The following is a 16752-nucleotide window of genomic DNA, read 5'->3' on the forward strand; positions in this document are numbered from 1 at the left end:
GGTTGGAAGCCCAATCTCAGTGCCAGCATCTGTCTGCCACAGGCCTTCTTGTGGCAACATGACATTCATCACGCCACATGCAGCATCAAAGAAAGCAACAGAGGGCACAGGATTGAAAAAAAGGAACTGAACTCTCTCTATCATGATAAACCTACTTCCTCAGCAATGACATCACTGAATTCATGAGGGCAAGGTCTTCAGGTCTAATCTCCTCTTAAAGTTTCCCCTTTTCCTGTTGGTGCTGTATATTGAACTAGGGCCTTTATGTGCACCAAACCACTGCACTATCCCCCAGCAAGGTCTCTTGACAGTGTTACAATGACAATTAAGTTTCAACATGAATTTGGGAGGACACAAACATCAAAGCATACTAGTGTGCATTCCTCTGGCCATAGGACTCTTAACCATGACCCTTAGTGCTAGGGGAGAAATCTTCTCTCCCAATAGAGCTATTCAAGTACGAATTACCATATTGTCTTCCTAGTCACTCCCACCCTCACCCCAAGCAATGGTTTTGCTGATTTTCACTCACCTAAGACATGGGTGGTCCATCTTCTAGACGACTATAGTATCTTCCTCGGTGTTTTTCTAGCTTCCCCCAAGTCTCCCCTGTCCTTTAACCTCCACTGCCTGAACTCAAAGGCTCCCTCATGTGTGGGGTTTCACTGCAGCAGGAGCCCTCTATGAGATGCCAATCTCTCTTTCAGCTGGTCGTTGATGTAGAATAGAATACTACAGAGGATAGTAGCTCAAGTCAACAACAGTTTACCATTTTCTTTTTATTTTTTTTTAAATGGAGCCAGCGGAGGCTTTATTTTGGAATTGGGTTTGGGAGGGAAGCGGAGGGGCCAGAGGGGTACTCCAGATGGAAGATTCCTCCCAAGGTTGCCAGAGGGCTAGGGATGATCCTCCGGTGGGTCTCTTATTCCCTGCACTCTGCCATACAGCTGCTTCCCCTGGCCAGTTGCAGAGCACAGGCTGGCAATGGCTCCGGTGTAGGACAAGGACACCGGCTTCCCATCACAGGTTTCAAATCTTCTTCACAACCACAGCCTTGGAGTGACTACAAGTGCTGGAGTCCCCTACAGAGTTGAAGCTGGACTAGGAGGAGCTCATGCCATAGCAGAAGCCAGGGCTGGGGAGTTCCCCATAGGCTGAGCTCAGCCCTCCTGAGTAGCTAGTGGTGGTCTTTGTATGGATACTCAAGTTCTGCATTTCAGACTCCAGCCTGCTCTCCTCCCCCTCCAGAAGCTTGAGGTAGGTGGCGATCTAGATGTCAAGAGCTAGCTTGACATTTATCAGTACTCGCTCAGCTGCCAAGCCATGTCCTGCTTGGCCTGCTGCAAGGAGGCCTCCAGCTGGGCCAGCTTGGCATTGGCATCCTTAATGGCCATCTCCCCACGTTGCTCAGCATCAGCGATGGCAGCCTCCAGGTTGCTTTCTGGCCTTTGAGGCCTTCGATCTTTGTCTGTAATGGCTGATGTTGCGGTTCATCGCAGGGATCTCAGTCTTTGTGTGGTGCAAGTCGTCCCTCTGCTTCCCAGCCAGGGCCTGCAATTCTTCATACTTAATCTGATACATGTTTTCAGCCTCAGCTCGGCTGCGGTTGGCAATGTTCTCATACAGGGCATGGACTCCAGCGATGATGCTGTCCATGTCCAGCGAGCGGCTGTTGTCCACAGACAGCACCACAGATGTGTCTGAGATCTGAGACTGTAGCTCTTAGATCTCCTCTTCATGAAGGAAGTTGACCTCATTGGTCAGTCCTTCCAGTCAGGACTCCAGTTCTACCTTGTTCATGTATGCTTCGTCCACATCCTTCTTGATGAGGACAAATTCATTCTCCAACTCTGTACGCTTGTTGATCTCATGTTCATACTTATTCCTGAAGCCCTCCACCAGGCCCTGCATGTTGCTAAGCTCTGCCTCCAGCTTCAGCTTCTCCAGGTACAAGGCTTCCAGCTGCCGTTGAAGGTTGTCGATAAAGCTCTGAAACATGTTGTCCATGTTGCTCCTTGATGTTCTGCTGCAACAGGCTCCATTTGGTCTCCAGCATCTTGTTCCACCGCTCCAGGAAGCGCACCTTGTCAATGAAGGAGGCAAACTTCTTGTTAAGGGATTTAATCTGCTCCTTCTCTTGGTTGCATACAGCCCGGATGTTGGGGTCCACCTCCAGCTTCAAGGGGCTCAGCAGGCTCTGATTCACTGTGACTGCTGTGATGCCCCCTACACTAGCCCCACCGAAACCACCCAGACACATGCTGGTACCCAGGCTTTCCCGGAAGCTGCTGCCGCTGCCCACCCGGAAAAGCTGGAATTGCTGATGCACGCACCAGATGCACTCATGTATGACTGGCCCGGGTACCTTGTAGGACATCCGGGTGACCTGGATGGACATGATAAAGTCTGGAATAAAGGCAGTGAGCTGAAGACCGAGGTTCGAGAGCAAGCAGAGCAGCTGCTTCTAGGCTGTCCAGTTTACCATTTTCCACACTTTGTATACAGCCCAAGCACTCCTCTCTGCCTTTTGCTTGGGTTCATCGATATAGATGCATTCAGCTGTGCTAAAGTCACTGGGGCTGCCAGGATGGGCTGGGCTGCTTTTTTTCCATATGGGCTTATATCTGGGTCTTTGGCATTGTATGGCAGTCTCAAGGAAGGTAGCAGTAAGAGAAAGAAATCAGAAATGATGTCACCTCCAGCTCTGGGACTTGCAAAACTCACTACTGTCACATCCTGTTAAATAAAGCAAATAGCAAAGCCAGCCCAGAGCCAAGGTTGAGAACAGACTCTGCCTCATGGTTTTCATTTCTTTGTATGAGGGGTCTTAGGCTATAGCTCAGTCTATTCTTGAATTCACAATCTTCCTGCATTGGCCTCCAGAGTGCTAGGCATATAGGATTTGCCACCCACCTGTCTAGACTCTTTAATAGAGTTGCAGAGAAACTGTAGTCATACCAATCCCACTTCAAAAAGTTATACTGTATTCCTAGAGAAGGTTCAATATCATAAAGATTTTGACTCCTTCAAATAAATCTAGAAAGCCAAAGTCAACCAAAATCTCAACAGAGTGATGTAGGTCATGTGAAAAGATGTTCCTTAGAATTCACAAAGAACTACAAAGGGCTCAGACTAACCAACACTATTTTGAGGAAGGACAGAATGTAAGCACCGGTCCTTACAATGCCAAGATTATAAAGTTATTATTGCATAAAACTTCAATAATGTTAATTAGCTAAGGGATAAATAATTAAGGCTTTCTTTTTTAAAATAAAAATTCCAAGTCATGATTTCATATTTTTAGAAAGGTTGCAAAGAATGAAGAGTACCCATAAGGCCCTCACTGAGTATGGCACATCTGTGACAATTAGTGAACAATTAATAAAGGTCATTATTACTTTTGCCCTGCTTTGGCTAGAACCCAGAACACATGCTATGTATGTGCTCAACCACTGAGCTATAGCTCTGACCCAGAATGAACATCCTTTGGAATCAGCAACCCATGATAACAACTATGAGTTCAGCCTGATGGCTTATGCCTGTAATAGTACCTTTTGGAAGACCGAGGCAGGAGGATTGCCACAAGTCTGAAGTCAGCCTAGGCTACAGAGTGAGACTCTGTCTTAGAAGAAAGCAAAGATAAAGAAAGAACTGATAGGAAAATAATAGCAGTAAAAATGTCAGGACACTGGAAAGTAGATGGAAAATTGACAAATGAGTTAGTGGCCACATAAAATAAATTCCATATTAGCGGTGAACAAAGCAGAGAGGTAGCCAGCCCACTTACACTGCAAAACTCCAACGACTCAGAAATTGAGCTGAAAAGACAGAAATTTCCTAGCACTCTGCTCAGAAACTTGGTGTAGTATCCCATACCTGTAACCCAGCCCTCAGGAGGCTGGCACATTTAGAGTCCCAGGGCAGCTTCTCCTACATGAGAGATGACAAAGAAGGAGGAAGTGGAGAAGGGAGAAAGGAAGGGAAGAAAAGAAAGAGGAGAAGGTAAGAAGGAAATAAGAAAGGAAGGGTGGGAAGGAAGAAAGAAAGGAGAAAAATGGTGGTGGTTTACAGCTGCGTGAGAAACATTTCAGTGTTAGGTGTCTGAGGCGGCCATCAGGAACTCATCTTTGCTGGTGTCTGAGTGTGTTCTGTGTTTACGTCTGATGTAGGAATAGAGCTGCTGGCCACTGGCTTCCTTTGCAGATAGTCATGGAAGTTAAGGTGGAGTGGACAAGCAAATGCATCCCTCAGGAGTCAGTGCAGCCCTGAGCTCTAGGAGCTCGTTTCTCTTTGCTCAGCATTTGTATAAATACTTCAGCTGCTTTTGGGCACCACGTGGGCCCTTGGCTGAGGCAGAGGCTTGGGTGAGTAATAAAAGATGTCTAGTCCCCACTGAGTCCTATCAGTTCTTTCTTTGCTATCTCAAAATAGTACCCCAATGCTTTCAAGTCCATGGGCTTGCATAAGGCTGTTAGAGCATCGCCTCTGCTCAGCCACTGAAGAAAGGAGTGGAGCGCCTACTCAAAACCAAGGAGGTGCCTGTGCACCTCACCACAGAACAGCTTCGCATCCCAGTTCCTCCTGATTCTAGAACACCAGAAGCTAGGATGGCACCCCCAGAGAAGAGAGTCTTCTTGAGAAATCCCGATCACTTCAAGGGACAGAACAAAAAATTTAAGTGGGTATATTATCATCAAATGTAAATTATACTCCAGTAAAGTACATCATTTTCTCTTTTATATTTATTTGTGGGTGTGTGTGCGCATGTGCACGTGGGCGTGCGCGCGCACACGCGCGCGCGCGCGCGCACACACACACACACACACACACATACAAGCATGTGCCCTCTGGAGATTAGAGAACTACTTGAAGGAACTGGATTTTTCTTTTTACCATGTGGATCCCAGAGATCAAGCTTGGATCTCCAGGCTTAGGCACCTTTACCTGCCGAGCCAGACAAAGCCTGGTCTGTGACTGTTTTCAAGAAATGAGCCCACAGAAAACTCAAATGATGGAGAGAGAAGAAATTCAGAAAAACAGAACAGCCATTGTCATTTTCAGAGTAGGTGCTGTTTGCTGTGTAGACGGTGAAGAATGAACCGCAGAACTCAACAAAACCCATGCACAGTTTATTGGGGTGTGTGTGTGTGGAGGGGTCAAGGAGTAAGGAAGTTGGAGTTGACTAATCTAGAGAGGAAGTAAAGTGGTAGTTGGGAGGGCAGTGCTTAAAAGAATACTGTAGCCATACAAATAAACAAGATGGTAGTTTTATAATGAGTATTCAATAGCCAGGGAGATGGGCTCATCAGTTAAGAGCATTTGCTGTTCTTCCAGAATGCCTGAGTTCAGTAGTTAAGCACCCACATCGGATAGCTTACAACTGCCTGTAACTCCAGCTCTAGGGGATCTGATGCCCTCTTCCTGTCTCCTCAGGCACTTACTTACACACATGTGGCATTCACTTGTAGGCAACCAAGCAATAAGAACCAAAATCAAGCAAGCAAGCAAACAAACAACCCTAATAATATCAAATTTCTCAAATGGAAGACAGAAAATAGTGGAGTTATACATACACATTTCCATAAGAAGATAAGTTTTCAATCAAGAATTCCATATTTAGCCACGTTCTCCTTCAAATAAAAGGACGGATGCCATGTATGGAGACTTTAATACTAGCTCTTGGAAGGCTGAGGCTAGACCAGTGAACTCCAAATGAACCTATGCTACACAGACTCTGTCTCAAAGAAACCAAAATACAAAATGAAAAGCAAAACAAAAATACCACAGAGAACTAAATAATTTCCAGATATTATCTAGAAATAAGAGAGTACAATCAGTGAAAACAGCTTTAAAAAAAAAGAAAAAAATTGTTTTTCTTGGTAAATGAGAGGGCAAAAAGGTACAAAAACAGGCTGTTTGCAAAACACACACTTATCAATGTTTGATCTTTCATAGTGTTCAAGTATACCTCTTTAATAAAAGTTAAAAAGTTGCTTATTATTGTTGTTCTTGCAATCCTAGGATAGAACCTAGGGCCTTGTGAATGCTGGGCAAGTACTCTATCAACAAGCTACATTGAAAGCCTGCTAATTATTATAGTTATGTTATCAAACACAAAAAAATGTATAGTTGGAATTGTATGATACCAAAACATAGGAATCTTCAAAGCACACATGGCCACACAGTTTAACCTAAATAAAAAAGTTATTTAATCATCAATTAATAGCAAAAGGTAGCGAAGATTGAAAAAGCCATTTTTCACTTTGTGATATACTTGGGAAAATTAGAGTTTCAAAACTGTGATAATTAATTCATGAAAGCTTGAGGATTTCATTCCCACTTTCTGAAGTATATTAATATTTAAAGCCCAAGTCTATGTCTGAAGCATAAAGAATTTTATCAAATTAAAGAGTGGCAAATCACTCTCTTTTGAAGGAAAAAAATTACAAGTTGCCTTCAAATCCCTTCCTTATCTTTTAAAAAGCAAACACACATTGGTTTTGGATCTCATCATGTTTTTTATTCCCAGGGTTTACAGACAGAAATTCTACAGAAACAGATATAATCTTGTTTCTGTTTTTTTTTTCTGGGTTAAATATATACAAATGTACATATTTTGGTATTAAAATATCAGTGACAGTATTTTCCCAATGAAGTATAAGACCAATGATGAGACAGACAGCCCCACCCTTCTGCAGGGATGCTAAGAACTCCCCCCTCCTCCCGCCCCATGTCTTCTAAAACTTTGATTGTTGAGTCTTTGGGTATAAAACAGGCATGCAAATGTGTTTATGCGCTTGCCCATGGGAGTCACGAAAAATCTGAGACTCCCAGGGCCAGGTGAAGCTGGAACAGTGCTTTGAGCTATAGGAAAAAAGTCGGGGTTTCTCAGACGAAGTGGTAGCAGCTAAGAACAGGGGGTTGGGACTCCCAGAGAAAGGACAGTCATGCAATGGTGAGATGAAGCATGTGCAGTGACCAGAGAGGCTGCCAGAGCAGGCTGTAGGGCTCTCTGGTGGTAGTGTTGAGGATGGATGGGACATCGAGTTTGGTGTGATGCATACCTGTAACCCTGCAATTGGGGGGCTGAAGCAGAACTTCTCCAAATTCAAGATCAGCCTTTGACTAGATGGCAAACTTGAGACCAGCCTGGGCTACACAAAACCTTATCTCAGAAACAATTGCAATGAAGCAAAAAGAAAACAAAATAGAAACAAGAACAGAAGCCCAACCATTTAGGCCCCTTTTCTGTGTGTCAGTTTTCTTTATCTGGTAAGGCCGGGGGTGAGGGGGTGCTGCTCAGAACAAGTGCATCCCTTCTGAAGAGCATTGCTTAGTTAAGGAACTTCAGAGAAAGCCCTTCCCTGCCCGGAAGTCAGTGTGAAGAGACCAGCACAGTGTCAGTTTGAACCCTTAACCCTTCTTTCTTTTTCTCTTTCTAGGAGCGTTGACTTTGTTTCCACTGAGGGCTGGGTCTTGCAAATACATAAAAGGACAACACATACCTTCCCTATGGGAAATTATTATTTTATTCAGTTTCTTGGGACAGGGTCTCCCTATGTCCCAGTCTGGCCTTGAACTCCCCTTCCCAAGTTCTGGGATTTCAGGCACACAGCACCACAGTCATTGGGAAACTCTAGCCTTGTGCCACTTTATACAACTAGCTATAAAAGAACGCGAACAGGGAGGAGATAAAAGCATCAGATTATAGAGTGTCTGGAGACTCAGGAGATACTCTAGTCATGTGACAGTAAAAGGCCTGTCTGCAGGGGAAGTTTCCTGTTCCAATTGCCCAGTCCCAAATAACCACTCCAAGGCTTACATTAATTGTAAATGCTTGGCCAATAGCTGAGGGTTATTACTAACTAGCTCTTACATTCTAAGTTAACCCATATTGCTCATTAATACTGTGCCCCATGGCGGTGCCTTTGTTATCATGTCACGTTCATCTCCTGCTTCTCTGACTCTGCCCTTCTCCTTCCTATCATCCTTAGTTTGGTCAGCACAGTGGCCTGCCTACTGGCCAGTCAGCATTTCATTAAACCAATTTGAATGATAAACCTTTACAGTATATGAGAGGATTATTCTACAGCATCCGCCTTAGAGTTTCTGTTGCTGTGATGAAACACCATGACCAAAGGGCAAATTATTTGTACACTGCAGCATTGCTGTTCATCATTGAAGGAAGTCAGGACAGGAACTTAAAAAAAAAAATCAGGATAGGATTTGATGCACAGGCCACAGAAAGAACCTGCTTACTGGCTTGATTCCTCTGGCTTGCTCAACTCCTCTTCTTATAGAACCCAGGACCAGCAGCCTAGGGATGGTACCACCCACCAAGGGGCTGGGCCCTCCTCTATTGATCATTAATTGAAAAAAAAAATGCCTTACAGCTGGATCTCAAGAAGGCATTTCCTCAGCTCAGGCTCCTTCCTCTGATGACTCCAGCTTGTGCCAAGTTGACACACAAAACCACCCAGTACAAGGCTGGAATATACCATCCTTAAAATATGCCTCTTTGGTATATTGATTGTTTTAAGCTTGCTATTTTGAGAAACTGCAGATGTAAGAATAGTTTTGACTATTGCCAAACCCAGGTCTAGAAGGTTATTCCACAGAAAGCCAATGTCCAGGAGCCAGAAGCATTAGGGGGAAGTTTACTCGGAGGTAAAAGATGAAGACACAGTTCTGCTCACACATCAGTTCCTTGGACCTAGGGGTCTGAGGAGTCGGCGGCAGGATAGGAATAAGGAAGGACAGGGCATGATACAGCCCTGCCTTTTCTTGGAACAGGCCCATATCTTCCAGGAACTTGAAGGCCACCTCTTTTCATGGTCTGTTGTTTATGGAGTAGGTGGCTGATAAGTTTCATTGGCCTTTAAGGAAACCCAAGTGAGGGAGAGACAGGCAAGCCTAAGCCCATTATGCACCATAGTTCTAAACAAAACACTTCAAGCCATCCACCTCTCTATGAAGAAGTGGAGATTCCCACAAAAAGACAAAGGCAGCAAAGGCGACAGACACAATATGAAGACAGAGATGCCAAGACTCACCTTGTCCTGGCAACCCTTCAGAATCTGCAGGCCCACGTGAAGCCAGGGTTCATAGTAACAACAGCCCTCAAGTGCCACCAACCAACCTAGGCAGCTGCTAGCTTCTCCCACAGTCCAGAGGCGTCACCTACAATAAAGTCAGTGGGAAGCTGAAGTACTGCCCTGCTGAGCTCCAGACAGCGGGAAGGTAGAGAAGCGAGGTTGACTTAGGTTTGCCCTCAGTAACATTAAGATGGAGCCATTTGAAGAGAAATTGACATTTCTTGAAGAAATCCCACTTATAAAGTGTCTTCTCTGCACCAGGAAGAAAGGATGGGGTTGAGGGTGGTGTGTGTGTGTGTGTGTGTGTGTGTGTGTGTGTGTGCAGCTCACAGGAGAGGGTTTACCCAGCATGTGTAAGGGCTGGGCTTGATCCCCTGAACAGAGAGTGAAGCAATCAAGGAGCTAAATTCACATAACAACTTACTTCTGCTACAGGATGCCTTTCAGGGCCTTTATTCTTTGTTTCAAAGCCTGATAGTATTTAAGCCTGATGTTTAACTGTTCTATGGTTTCTTTTGTTTTGTTTTTGATCTACTCTAGATAGAGTTCTTGGTTTCCTTCTACACATACAGGAGGGATAAGGAATTTGCTAACAAATACCTCTACTTTTCTCTTGTTCCTCTTCCATTTTAGAAATTTCCACTTTAGAACCATGAAGGATGGTGGGGATAGACACGTTCCCACTTTCACAACCGGCAAATCTCCCAAGAACACACTTTCACCCTTTGACATGGTGGGCTTGCCAGGCAGCAGGAGAGGGCCTCATGCCCTCACCTCTCACCCCCCCCCCCCAGCAGCCAGCACAGTGCATCCAAAGTTCACACGGTGACAGTTAAAGATGCAGAGTACCTATGTCCCCAGGTGTTTGACTCTGGCTCACTGTTGGGCTGACCACCAGCTCCCTCCAAATCACTCACATAGGGGGAGAGCGTAAGGATCCAGGCATTATGTTGGCCTGCCCGTCACCTGGCAGAATGCACTCAGGCAGTACTCTGGTCAGCCCAGGGTTCCATGAGTACTAGTCTGCAGGCAGGTGTAAAGGGCCCCTTTAAAAGTCAGACCCCTGCCCACTTACAATCTCTTTTGCTTTGTTTCTCTCTCTGTCTCTCCCTCCCTCCCTCCCTCCCTCCCTCCCTCCCTCCCTCCCTCCCTCCCCACCTCTCTCCTGCTTTGGGTTGGCCACCAGCTACCCCCCTTTTCTTCTCCCCCTACCCCCTCCTCTTCTGTTGCCGCTGCCTCAATGTCTCTTCCCTTCTCCCTCACTCCCCTTTCCAAATAAACTCCTCATTCAAGTTCTATCTGCCTGGCATGTTTTTTTCTCTCCGCCTTGGTCACCCTCACCTGCTATGGAACCTGTTATGCTCTCCCACGTGGTCCCTTACCTTGGGACCCCACTCACGACCTCCCCTCCCCTTCTCCAACCTTTTATTCTTATAATTGTAACAAAATAACAGAGGTGACTAGGAAGCTTGGGGGCCCGCTGGGTTCAAATTGGATACAGCTGGGTGGAGGTCACAGCTGGTTCTACAGAACAAGAAATGACTGTTTCCTTCCTAGCACAGAGAATGCATAGCAAGTATGTTTGGGTAAATAAGTGCTCCATGAAAAGTGCTCCTTTTTGAAAATCCAGAAAAAAATAATTTAATTGAAGTTCCAGATTATCCAGGTTAATGTGGAAAAACAAAACAAAAAACAAAAACAAAAACAAACAAACAAAAAAACCAAACCACCACCACCACCAACAAAAGACTCAGCCAACAATTTATATATGCAAGTTGGGCACAAGATGTTCTTTTATTCAATTATTTATTGGGCATCTGTTATGAACTGCCATCATCGTTTGAGGCACTAGGAACAGAACGTTCTACCATTGTGACACCCATTCTTGTGATTTTGTTTGTTCACAGTTCATCATTTGGATATAAAACAATATTGGCAGAAACCTGTCTTAAAGTGCTTCAGGATTAGTGCTTTGTGTGGTAGTGCAAGTCTAGAAGTCCAGAACACAGGAGATGGAGACTAGAGAGGGTCTAAAGAAGGAGGCAGCTGGAGCTTCAGAGTGAATTCAAGCTGGAGTTGGTGTCCAGGTCTGTGGCTTCAGCTGTAACAGGATGACAATCCTGGGCTATAGTCACAGAGGTCTACAGCCCAGTGAGTTACATTGAAACCCTGCCTCAAAAAACAAGTGGCTAGGAGTGTAGCTCAGTGGGAGAGCTCTTGCCTAGCATGTGTAAGGCCCCGGCTCTGCAGAGGCCAGTTCCTTAAAAATAAGAAAATTCATCAAGACTGAGTTCCAGTGTGACCAACAGCACCCGAAGAGAGCTGAAGTGAAAACTAATCTGGTAGTCTACTGCCATCTTGTGGCCAAACCCCTCAATTACACCAATGGATAATGAAAGATACTGTGTTAGTTTACTGTTGCTGCTAAAGGGAATCTCTCCCACTTCACTAGGGGTTGAGTCTTTCTGTTGGCTGAAAAAACAAAAACAACAACAACAACAACAACAAAACTGTCAACAAATTAGAGAAAGGTTGTGTGTACTCATGCACAGGGGCTTCACAGGAAGGTGAGTACCCAATGACTCAAGATCCATACATTTATGTATCTAGCTTTACAGGGGAGAGGGAAATTGAGAGATGATGTAGGGGAGCTAGACAATCCAGATTGGGTGGTACATTTCTAAAAGAGAATTGAAGGTTCCACAAAACACACAACAGCTTGGGTCAAAGGTCACTGGGCTCTACACATGCACATGGTGTTTGATTCTCAGGCTCTTCCTCCCATGAATTTAATCTTCTTTGGTTAATGAAATTTCAGTAAGAGGATTGAAGGGAATTTGAATTTTTGCTTTTTTTTCTTTTTAATTTTTGGATCCTGCATGTAGGTAGATAAGGGAACTGCAGAGAAAAGCTTCTTCCTGCACCATGGGGGATGGAGACAATATCCCAGGGATTTTGATTCTCAGGCTCTCTGATTTCCGGTAGTTCAAAGTGCTCAGCATGCCAAAATGTGGTCATTTTCTCGAGCATCCCTCCACACTGCTCCAATAAATTATCACGTGCTTGGTGGCTTAAAAACAACACAGGGGGTTTTATAATCCTTCATTTGAATCATGCATGCGAAATAGATCTCAGCGGGCTAACATTTAAAGGACCAGTAGAGCCCGAGTCCCTTCTAAGGGCCCCGGACAATGTTACTTTCAAGTTTGCACCTGTAGAGGTAGACTGTATTGTCTGGCGGTCCCCTCTGGTTTTCAGGGTCAGTCACTGGCGGTTACACTTCCTCAGAGTGTGCCACTCGGACACCATCCTCGTCCATGTATGAGGACCTTCTGATTACACTGGGCCCAACATGGTGAGCCAGGATACTTTCCAATCTCCACTCTTAGTTCTCCCTAGCCATATAACACAGCCTATTTAAAGGTTTCATAGACTAACACACTACTCTTTGGGACAAACAACTTTATTTTGCCTACCATAGAATTAATTTTTTTCTGGGGGGGGCAATTACTTACATTTTAGTCAAATGGTAGCCATTAAATCAGACTTTCTCTGCCCTCTCTCTCCTTTTTTTTTTTTAAACTTGAAATGGATAAAAAGAAATAGAAACGTCTCTGTCAGTGTCTAAAAATGTTTACTAAGTGTTTAGAATTCCTCAAATCTTAGCTGGAAAACTCATATAAAAATAATGCTAAATAACTCTTAAACTATTTCTCCTTGATAATAGCAGGCATATAAGCCCAAAGGCTTTCTTTTTCTTTTCTTTTTTTCTGAGATAGGGTCTAGTATAGTTTAGGCACATGGCCTTGAACTCCTGATTCTTTTGCCCCCCCACCCCAAGTTGAATAGAGGAGTCCTGTTTGCTGAGTAAATGGTTTCATTTATAAACTAGCCAGGATTAAGCTCACAATAATAATAAAAAAATTAAGTCCTAAAGGGACTACAGGAAGAGAAAACTAAAGCAGGTCAGCATCAATCTTAACTGGTGGCAGATGGAGACCCATTTTTTACTGTCATTGCTATTGGTCAGCCAGGGCAAGGCGACCACACAACATCCACTAGACATTTATTACCTTGTGGCTATTGTAGACCAAGTCTAGGGTCTCATGCATCCCAGGCAGGCGTTGCTTTATACATAGTCATGTTTCCTGTCCACATCCCCTGAGTGGTCTTTATGTTGTGTGATAAACAGGGTCCTCCTTTTCTCTCCGAAGATCAGCAGTGTATGCAAGTAAATATCTAAGGAAAACTAACAGGGTAAAGTTCTTGGGCTCCTTAGTGCTTCCCTCCTTTTCTTGGAACATCACAAATATAGTGACCTGTTATATGTTATCAGGTATGTTTTGTGACCTGTTTTACGGTTTCAGATTGTTATTCTGAACCAAGTAACTAAGAACCATCATGATCTCATGATTCATTAAAGACAAGTTCCTTAGATACAAATATAACAAAATGTTCTTAATCTTTTAAACACTGTGAACAATGTAACTTGGATAGTCACCAAAAATTATATATATAGCTATCCTTAAGAATGCTATGTTCCCTTGAGAAACCAAAGCCCACATTAGGGTGCTGTGATGGCTATTCTTGGTTGTCAACTTGACTATATCTGGAATGAATTATAATCTAGAAATGGAGGGCACACTAGAGATCTGGATCTTAAGGACGGATGACACACACCTTTAATCCAGACCTTGAGGCAGAAAAAACACATGCTTTCAATCCAGACCTTCAGGCGGGAAGGCACAACTTTAATCTGGGCCACACCGTCTGCTGCAAGCCTGTATCAGGACAAGGGAAAAGGGAAGGGGTCTGTCCTCCACCTGCTTGCCCTTGCCTTGTCAGCACACTAAGCCTCATGGGACTGAGCAGCTACTAGGTTCTTGGACTTTCCATTTACAACTAGCAATTGTTAGACTGCACCCTGTCATTCGTGTGTGTGTGTGTGTGTGTGTGTGTGTGTGTGTGTGTATGTCTCACATAAGTTTTGTGACTCTATAGAGAACCCTGACTAATACAGGTGTGTACTACTGTCCTTTCCTTACGTGTTTCCCTCCTGGTTTCTTAATAAATCTAAACCATCTCTTTCCTTCCTTCCTCTCTCTCATCTTTCCTTCCTGTTCTTTTAAGTCAGGGTCTTACTGTGTAGCCCAGTCTGGCTTGGTACTTGGTATGTGGTTCACCATGGCCCTAGTCACTGTGGGCAATCCTCTGGGGTGTTTCCTGAGTGCCAGGCCTTGGCTCCTAAAACTTTCTTAAAGCTGAGTGTGGTGGTTCTGTGTAGTCATAATCCCAGCACCCAGAAGACAGGATTTCAGTGATAGTTTGTGCTCTATGAGACACTCTCAAGAAGGAAGAAGGCAGAGTGCCTTTTGTTAATAAACTACAACTTTGCTTTGTACTGACTTGTCCTGAAATGATACTTTGTGGTATAAGTCAGGAACCCTGGCTTCATCTGAGTAGGGGTCCTGAAAAGGACTCCTGGTGCTGAAGCCAACATAGCCATTGGGGCTGAACCACACCTACTGTGATCTGCTGAACCACAGCACTATACCTTGAATCCTGGTGTTACGGTGTTATGGTTATTTATTACTTTGACATGTATTCGTTTATATATATATGTGTGTGTGGTGTGTGTGTGTTTGTGTGTAAGGTAGAGGTTGTCTAGGTGTTTTCCTCTATCAATCTCCACTTGATATACTGAGGCAGGTATCTTAGTTACTTTTCTATTGCTGTGATAAGCATCACCGAGGCAACTTACTTTGTATTTGTATTTTGGCTAATGGTTTCTGAGGGGCAGAGTTCATGAAGGAACAGCTAAGAGCTCACATCCTGATCCACAACCATCAGTGGGGGCAGGGTTGGAGTGAGCAAGCACTGGGAAATGCAGGAGTCTTTGAAACCCAACATCTGATCCCAGTGACACACCTCCTCCAAGGCCATACACACCTCCCAATCCTTCCCAAACAGCTCTACCAACTGGGGGCCAAGTATTCAAATATGAACCTACGGGTGCCGTTCTCCTTTAAATCATTGCATTCTACTCCTTGGCCCCCATAGGCTCACGATCATACCATAATGTAAACAGCACTTAGTTTAACCTCAAAAGTCCCCATAATCTTTAACAGTCTCAACACAGTTTAAGTCTCCTGTGAGTCTTAATTGTAATCCCCTTGTAAAATAAAAAAGCAAATCATATACTTCTAACACACAATAGCGTAGACTAAACATTACCAGTTCAAAAAGTAATCGTAAGCAGGTAGTCAGACTTAGTGTGTTCATGTGCTTCCGGCTTTAGAGTCATGAAGGATACATGAGTAAAGGGGTTGAGAGGTTAAGGACAGCCTCTGAGGCCAGGTGTGTGGCAGGGGAATGCCTACCTGGAGGTCTTGAGAGGCCATTGTGTGAAGCTGTGAAAGTGAGGTCTGGATTGTAACAGAGCCCCTAAGGTGTTAGAGGTGCCCAGAGCTGTAGGACATCTGCATACAAGGAATGGAACCAGGTGGAAAGAGAAATGTGTTTCGAGCAGCAAAGTTGGAAAGGCAGAGGCCTTTGACATCAGACATGCAACCATAAGATAGAGTCTCTGGTGGGACCAAGGGCTTGTCATTTAGACTAGTCTGGCTAGTCAATTTCCTCTTGGGGTTCCATACAAGTTTCCTGTGCTTTGGAATTACAGGTGGGCTGCTACACTCATCTGTCATTTATGTGAACAACAGGGCTCCAAGCTTGGATCCTCATGTCTGTGTGGCAAGGGTTTTACCAACTGAATCATCTCCCTAGCCTTATGTGTATGTATGTATTTATGTATATGTGGTGATATATTATTTATGATTTATTAAAGCTTGTCTGAGGATTCAGAAAGCAAAGTCAGGCTCAAGCTATAGAAATCAGGCAGTGGTGATACACATCTTTAATCCCAGCAGGCAGAAGCTAGTAAGTGGTGGTACACACCTTTAATCCTAGGACTCAGGTTAAAGAGGTAGATGGATCTCTGGGAGTCCAAGGCCAGCCAGATCTAGATTGATCCAGCCCTAAAGATGATCTCAGTACCTGGGACCACATGCCTTTAATCCCAGAACTAGAGGGATATAAAAGATAGGAGCAGGGTCTTCAGTAGTCAGTATCAGGCATTCAGTCTCCAGCCATGTTGAGAATAGGAACATCCCAGCCCTTTTAGAAGTAAGAGCTCTCTGGTAGCTTGGCTGCTTTGCTTCCCTGATCTTCAGGTTAAATCCCAGTATCTGTCTCTGGGCCTTTTTGTCTGATCCATGAAAATAAGTCCATTCCATCTTACCTCAAGTTCAGAGAGCTCAAATCTGTCTTATTATCTATAAGACATTATTTTGGCGGCTACAGGATGTTTTGGTCTTGACAGTGGATGTCTCTTATCTAAATAATAGACTTGGGCCCAGGTATATTTACTCTGGACAATGAAGGTCAGATGGCAGATGTGGCTACCAAATACAATATTCTCTTTGCCCCTTATACAAGATAATAGAAGTCTTCTGCTATTTTGTCCCCACTATTGCTTGAATACATAAGATCATGAAAGCATAAACTAAGGGCATATTCAGTGAATGGCCCTCCCGACAGCTATCCTGTTTCTGTCTTGGATTCTTAATCCCTTTAGCCAGCCTTTCTCTCATCCTCACTC

The 16752-nt window shown here is 44.3% G+C and overlaps 1 pseudogene; it reads right to left on the reverse strand.

Moving 5' to 3' along the window:
• Nucleotides 1-1029: 1029 nt before the first annotated feature.
• On the reverse strand, nucleotides 1030-2398 carry LOC127220813 (keratin, type II cytoskeletal 8-like; annotated as a pseudogene).
• Nucleotides 2399-16752: the final 14354 nt, after the last annotated feature.

Source organism: Phodopus roborovskii, unplaced genomic scaffold (assembly GCF_943737965.1).
Source record: "Phodopus roborovskii unplaced genomic scaffold, PHOROB, whole genome shotgun sequence".
NCBI lineage: Eukaryota > Metazoa > Chordata > Mammalia > Rodentia > Cricetidae > Phodopus > Phodopus roborovskii.